Source organism: Lycorma delicatula, chromosome 6, assembly GCF_047948215.1.
Source record: "Lycorma delicatula isolate Av1 chromosome 6, ASM4794821v1, whole genome shotgun sequence".
Lineage (NCBI taxonomy): Eukaryota > Metazoa > Arthropoda > Insecta > Hemiptera > Fulgoridae > Lycorma > Lycorma delicatula.
The window spans coordinates 153,287,778-153,295,515 of NC_134460.1; positions in this window are offsets into that span (position 1 = coordinate 153,287,778).

Here is a 7,738-nt window from a genome sequence, read left to right on the forward strand (position 1 = left end):
AGAGTGACAAAACAAACGGAAGTTCTTGCAAATCACCTTATTAGCATAGGTTATTAACTCTGATTTTCACTCTCTTCTATTCAGTAGATTTTACACCAAGATCTTTATTATCATGGTTACAAAATTCAAATTATCCATGCTCCAAAGGAAACTGATTGATCGTGCAAGCCGAATAAGGTTTTATTGAGAAATGAAGAGCTTGGTAACAACTTGTGAATGAATAATAAGGATTATTTTTTAGTTACATAAATAACAAAATTTCCATTACTGTACTAATTCAAACACTGGATGAAAGTCTGTCTACAGAGACAAGATGATAGTGCAGTATCTATTATAACTAACGAGCAGTATGTTACCATTAGCAAAATTAGACTAGTATCCGAATGGAGTGATTCCTATTGCCTTCATAGATGACCTAGTATTAATTGTACTGAAAACTGAAGCGGAGTAGAAATGAAAGGTTATGTCGCTACTGAACTTGTAAGAGATGGCTGGTCAAAAAGCAAAGGCTATCATTATGGCGGGTAGAAGGAGGCTGCATCCAATCCAATTTGAAGTAGAGGATGCTACAATCATTTCTAGTCCAGAATTAAAATACCTGACCTGGGCATATGGTTAGACTGCAAGCGGTCATTTTCCTGTCATGTACGGGAGGTTACGAAGAAGGTTGAGAGACTCATTAATGCATTAAGCTGTCTTCTTGCGATCATCGCTGGGCCCAGGACTTCAAAGAGGAAACTGTACATGCACGTGGTACACTCATGTTGTATGGTGCTCCGGTCTGGATCAGGGCCTTTTAGTTCAAAAGATTATCGATGATATACAGAGGAGAGATATTACTTCGTGTACACTCTGGTTACAGGACATCTGAAGCACCCTTTGTTGTTGCTGGAACACCAACATTAGAGCTCTTGGTAAGATTATATACAGAATGATAAGGAGAGGGAGAAGAAATAAGATGTCCTACTGAATAATGGCAGTTGAGGTGGGAGATATCCAAAAATGAAAGGTGGACTACCAGTTAATTAAAGAAGTTGCACCGTGGGTATGACAGGGTTTCTGTAATTATAAGCTCACCCAATTCCTGACTATATGAATCCTTCAGGTCTTACCTCTTTCCAAGAGGTCATGCAGAAGATGACCTTGTCCATACTGCAGTGAGATTGACAATCTCAGCATGCGATCTTTCAGTGTGGCGGATGGAAGGACATAAGAGAACGATGTTGTACAAAGATCTCCTACAAGTGTGTATCATACCCAAGATGCTGACAGCAGCAGAAAACTGGAAACATTATCTAATATGATTAGGGAGATTATCAGGAAGAAGGAAACAAAGACATAGGCTGCTGGACAGTCTGTGTGTAGAGGAGGCATTCATCCACATTTCGGTGTGGGTGGGCTCCAGATAATGATACGTGTAGAACTCCATAGTCTGTGTTATATCGCTGCCAAATACTCCCCAGGAACTGCGTAATACTTAGGTGGGTCCAGTTCCTAGGTGAAATCAGCAAGGAGAAGAGCTTTTAGTTGATGTGAGCCTAATACTGCCGCCTGTGTGGAAGAGCAGGTGACATCTGGTTAAGATTCTCTCTTCTGGAAAAAAAAGATTCCCATTATCCCATAGTAGGTCATACTGCTAGGGTGTCTGAAAATTTTGAAGGATTTCTTCCCCAGTCATAGTCTCTTGGAATGTGAATATGTGTCCTGGGTGGTACCTGATTTTGAGTGCATGTGATTTCTTTCTGTGTGTGTATTTTAAGATACAAGTCTTCCAGTCGCCTACACCAAAAACAATTGAAGTGTTAAAAAAATGAAATTTCATCAGATGCTACAAGTTAAAGTAATTTTTAATGAAATGCAATCTTATGAAACTGTTATCTTAAAAATATGTAGCAAATTTTATAACTGCCATTTTGAAAATAAAAAATTCAAAGTACTGTGAGAATTCTTCAAAGGTACTTGCTGCTGAGTCAAAGGAAGTATGTGACTGCAAGTGTGTTGATAAGGAAAAAAGTATTTCTGTAGCTGTTAAATTTTTTAACAAGGATAAATCTTGCTAGATTAGGAATAAATTGGTTACATAAGAAATAAAACTGACCACTTTAGCGCTCAAGATTAATAATAAAAAAATCTTCACACTGAACTTTGAATATTTTACACTAGAGGCGATATGCATACATATTTGTAAATTTAGATGTGTCCTTAGTAACCCACCGGTTTGGTCTAGTGGCGAACGCGTCTTCCCAAATCAGCTGATTTGGAAGTCGAGAGTTCCAGCGTTCAAGTCCTAGTAAAGCCAGCTGTTTTTACATAGATTTGAATACTAGATCGTGGATACCGGTGTTCTTTGGTGGTTGAGTATCAATTAACCACACATCTCAGGAATGGTCGAACTGAGAATGTACAAGACTACACTCATACATATCGTCCTCATTCATCTTCTGAAGTATTACCTAAACAGTAGTTAGCGGAGGCTAAACAGGAAAAAGAAAGAAAGAAAGATGTGTCCTTAGTGAAATTACTGTTTTTATAAAAATGCTCTTGACAATTCCTATAATTAAAAAAAAAAATTGATGGATTTTATTTTTAATAATACTGATAAATGATATTCAATTATGTTTATTTTAATCCCCATGACATTTGCTACCTACCACTGTTTGTGACACAAAAAAACCCAGAATGCAGGAACCCCCTCTGTAAAAATAGTCAAAAAGGATTAAAATTGTAAATACATATTTCACAGTACAAAAAATTTGATTGCATCTTTTCATGAATTTGAAGCGGTTGTGAATGGAAGGTATGTTATTATGAAAGCATCTTACATAAACCTATTAATTTTCTAAGATTGATTCTGCAAAAATGACAAAACTTCATTGCAGTCATTCTACATGAGAAAAAATGTATAGGAGGATAATTCCATGTTATGAAAACAATTCTGTATAACAAGTTAAATATTAATTAATGCTTTTGAAGTTGGCTAGAACAATCTTTAATATACTTCCCATTAAGGTAATTGGCTGCTTATCTAACCAGGCAGACTTGTTAATTGTTACCTACACATTTTATCTTAAAATTATGAATAAAACAAAATTTTCAAATATGGAAGCTAAACTAATTAAATAGAATACTTCATTAGACCTTGTCAAAACAGAGATGTATTGTTGACTGATAAGTTGAAGAACCTTCAATGTAAATATCAACAGACATCATGTTTTACAATATAAAAACTACATTCTTTTCAAATATGTTTGAATGAAAGAAAATTTTTTTTAATATTATATAGCTCAGAAAAGTGATGATTTATATCACTGTTTTAGCTAGTAACTAACAAAACTAGATATTGTTGGTCAAAAGTACTGCCTAAAAATAAATTTATTCTTCTACAACTATGTAATTCCATTATAAAGAAGTCAGTTTGCTTTCTCAGAGTAATATGATTATATGACTGTATATTCAATCGATAATAAAAAATTAATTATTTTATTATAATAGTAACAGTAATTTTCTTTGCTTATTATGAAAAAAATCAATAGTTAATAATTTTTCTTAAATATAATTATAAATTTTTGACAACAAAGTTATTAGCTTTAGTACCAGTATCTTAGTTTAAAATGATTCATATCCAATATGTGACAATTAATTAAAGATAAAATCAACATTTTGTGAAAATAAAAATATTAGATATCATTTAAAAACTACAAAATTTATAAATAACATTAACCAAAACTATGCAGACACAGAATGCTGAAATAATAAATAGTCATAAATTATGCAGCAAAGTAGCTGCTGTAGAATCCCTGCATTCATATTATTCCTCTGTACTGTTTAATTATATTTAAATTCTATTAAATAAACCACCTAGTACAGAATGTTGATCTGTACTAGGCGTTTCATTTTAACTGCCCCAGGCAATTTTCTTGTAAACGACACACAATACAAAAAAAATTACCTAAACAAAAGTTACTCAGATATGAGGGGGACACTTCATGGTTACCTTGTTTCAACATTGTAACCATGTTGAAACATGGTAACCATGTTGTTAATAGGTCAGGTCATCCCACCTGACCTGACCTATTTTTGACCCCACCAATGAAAAGTACAGAAAATTTTACATTGGAATATGTGATCACACATATGACCTTGGAAATTTTTTTTTGAAGATCATATTGCTAACCATCAAAGATAGTGTTGTATTCTTTTCGCAGATATTTATTTACAGTCACTGGTTTCAGAGTTATGAGAAGATTGGTTGGTATGTGGTACTGTCTTGAACCAGCAAATTGTGTTATTAGATACCACATGTGAACTCCTAAACCATTAACTTCAAGAAACTTAAAAATGAAACAATCATAAAACATCATGTTTACATTCAAGTATGTAGATGTGACATTTTTTCTCTTTCCATTGGTGCTATCAAAAAAGGTAATTCCATTCGAAAAACCCCAATCACCTCCAAAATTTACGATCTCAACGTCACAATTTGATATCCCCATAACTTCTGTAAAGTCATTTTTATGCTCTTTCCCACTGTTTGGGAGATAAATGGCCTAGAATATAAATATTACAGGAATATTGTATGACTTCAAAAATGTGTAACTCATATAACACTATCTCTGATGGTTAGGTTATCCATATGACCTTCTAAAAAATTCTTAGGTCAAATCTGTGACCTCATATTCGAATGTAAAATTTTCTGCTAGTTTCATTTATGGGGTCAAAAACAGGTCATTCCATTTGAAAAATGTTAACCTTGAAAAAAATCACCAAAAGTGCTGTCCCCCTCAAATCTGATTAACTTTTGTTTAGATAAATTTTTTTGTATTTTGTGTAGTTTATGAGAAAATCACCTGGTGCAATTAAAATGAAATACCCTAAAAGAAATCCAAGGTCATACATGTGACCACATATTCCAATGTAAAATTTTCAATGCTCTTTTCATTGGAAAATTAATACTTTTGAATCAAAAGTAGGTTCTTCCCTTTGAAAAAATAATATTAACCTTTAAATCAGGTCAAGGTCACTATGAGGTGTCCGTCAATCTGAGTAACTTTTGTTTAATCATTTTCTTGTATTGTGCGTAGTTTATGAGAAAATCTCCTGAGGCGATTAAAATAAAAATTACAAGTATTAATGATACAATTAAATGAAATTAAAATTATTAACAGTTAAACGATACTTAAAAAATACTAAAAAAAATTTTCCACCAGTATATAAAAAAAACTTATGCGTCATGAATATTATTTTTAGCAATCCAAATTAAAATGAACAGTTACTCTAAACAAAGTTCAAACTATTTCCAATTCAGACTATTAATCTACACCTGACAGAAAACTTTCACAAGATTTTTAATATAATATATTCAATGCCAAAAATGTATTTGTTCAATAAATTTGATATTGCAGTCATGGGTACCCCTGCTAGATTCCTAGCTAATCATTTTTACAAGAGTAACCTATAAATTAAAGCTTAAAAATTTCTCACGAGTTTGGCTGAGTACATAGATGATATTTATGCTGCATTTGAAACAAAATTTAAATTAATCTCTGAATTTCAGGATTTTTTTTATTTCAAATTAACTCATATATACAGTAAAATTGCTTTAAATATTTAAAAAAAATTATGCACAATAACAGATACATCACTAATGATAGTTTTTATAGAAAACCACATGCGACTAGGTCTGTCTGGAAGCGTATCACAGAAGTAATTTTTAATTAAATATGAAACAGTTAATAGTTTTTATAGAAAAAATAAATGTAGTAGGTAAAAAAAATAAATAATAGTTTTTACATGCAGAAAAAATAAATGAAAAAATTAAAACAGCAAAGAGCAATTTGTACAGAAATCACCAGCACTTTCTACAACGCGCTGAAATTGTTAACACAATAATTTTTACCACAAGATATTAGTCTAAACATTTTCTAACTTTCTAAATGTTAAATGTATAATATAATTATACTTAACTTCAAATAACTGTTACATACAGGCTATAAATTTTACTCTATTGGAAATTGGGATACACGCTATAAAAAAGTCTTCAAAATATTTAGTTACTACTTCAAATGGACAGATATTTTATTATGTTTCTATTAAAACCTTCAGAGGCAGTTGGTCATTAATATAGACATTTCAGAGATAAGGCTAAGTTAGGACTACAAGTCTCAAAACATGTAGCAAATATTTAATGCATCAACATTAGCGTCTGCATGTTATCTACTATACTTGTATAAGTATATTTAGGTTTCTTAGTGAACTAATCTACTAATACTTGTATAAATATATTTACGTTACATTACTGTCAGCCTCTGTGGCACGAGTGGTAGCATCTTGGCCTTTCATCTGGAGGTTCCGGGTTTGAATCCCGGTCAGGCATGGTATTTCCACACACTACAAAAATTGTCATTCATTTCAAGCTCTTAAGTAATACCTAACGGTGGTGCCAGAGGTAAAAGAAATGGTTACATTACTGAAGTTTAACTATGATATGTTCAGAATAATAATATTCATCACAATAACATGAAAACCTCCATGATAACTGAAAATAAAAGATATACTATATGTGTATTGTACTTTGACAAAATGGCTTCAACATCATTCTTTTCTTATGTTATGGTGACAGCACTGCATACACATTGCAATATTCAATAAATAAACTGATCCACAGCTGGAAGAGCTACAGGTACTATTACTATAAAATAAAGGAATGGAAATGCCTGTAGATCCTAAAACCTTTATTTTTTTATTCTTCACAATTTTAACATTAACCCCTTCGCCCCTTTAATATACTCCCCTCCACGATCATGTTTAGGTCTCCTGCTTTGTATTTCACAGCTTCAACTATCTCAAATCTCGTTCCTTTCAGTGCTTATTTCACCTTGAGGATTAGAAAAAAGTCACATGGGGCAAGGTCAGGTATAAGGTAAATGTTCCAATACAGGGATCCCAATTCACCGGTCGCTTTCTTCTTACTTGTTCATGAAGAGTAGTTAGGACCTCAAGAAAGTACTGCTGATTCACAGTTTGACCTTCAGGTACCCAATTTACATACACAACGCCATGGATGTCAAAAAACATGTCGTCTTTGATGTGGGCCATCTTAAATCTCTTCTTAACTGTTTAAACCATTCAATAATGTGAGTGTGTAATAAACATTTATCACTGTACACTTTTAACAAAGAATGAGTTTCTGAGGCGGATTTTCAGAGTTTCACAAGAAATTTCACATTAACGTGTTGTTATTTTAAAACGCTTAACATTTTTCTAACAGCCTGCAGATACAAGATCTGATTTGAATGAAGGTCATGGACTGATTAAGGGGTCCACAGTCGACTTGGTAGCAGGATTGGAGATAGGGGGATGTCACATGACTTTTGACCTTCACATACGCACTGTTTGTCTGTAGCTTGATCAGTCCAGTTTTTTTTCTAGCCACAGCTTGTAGATCAAGGCCCCCTAGCCTGCTTGGGAGTTAACATATTCTTTAAAGAAAAGAAAAATTAATCCTTTTACTTCATTGTATTTCTGTCATCATGGCAACAGAAAAATGAAGTAAATTGACTAGTTTTTTTCTTTGATTAATATCTGTAAAATATTTAATATTCTCACAACCATGAGGATAACGAACATAACAGGGGTCCAGACGGTTCTAGGTAGACAGTAGGGTGAGCGAAGCAAACCTTGACTGGTTAGTATGTGTGGTGTGTGTGTATATATAAATGAATATTTATTATAAATAAAG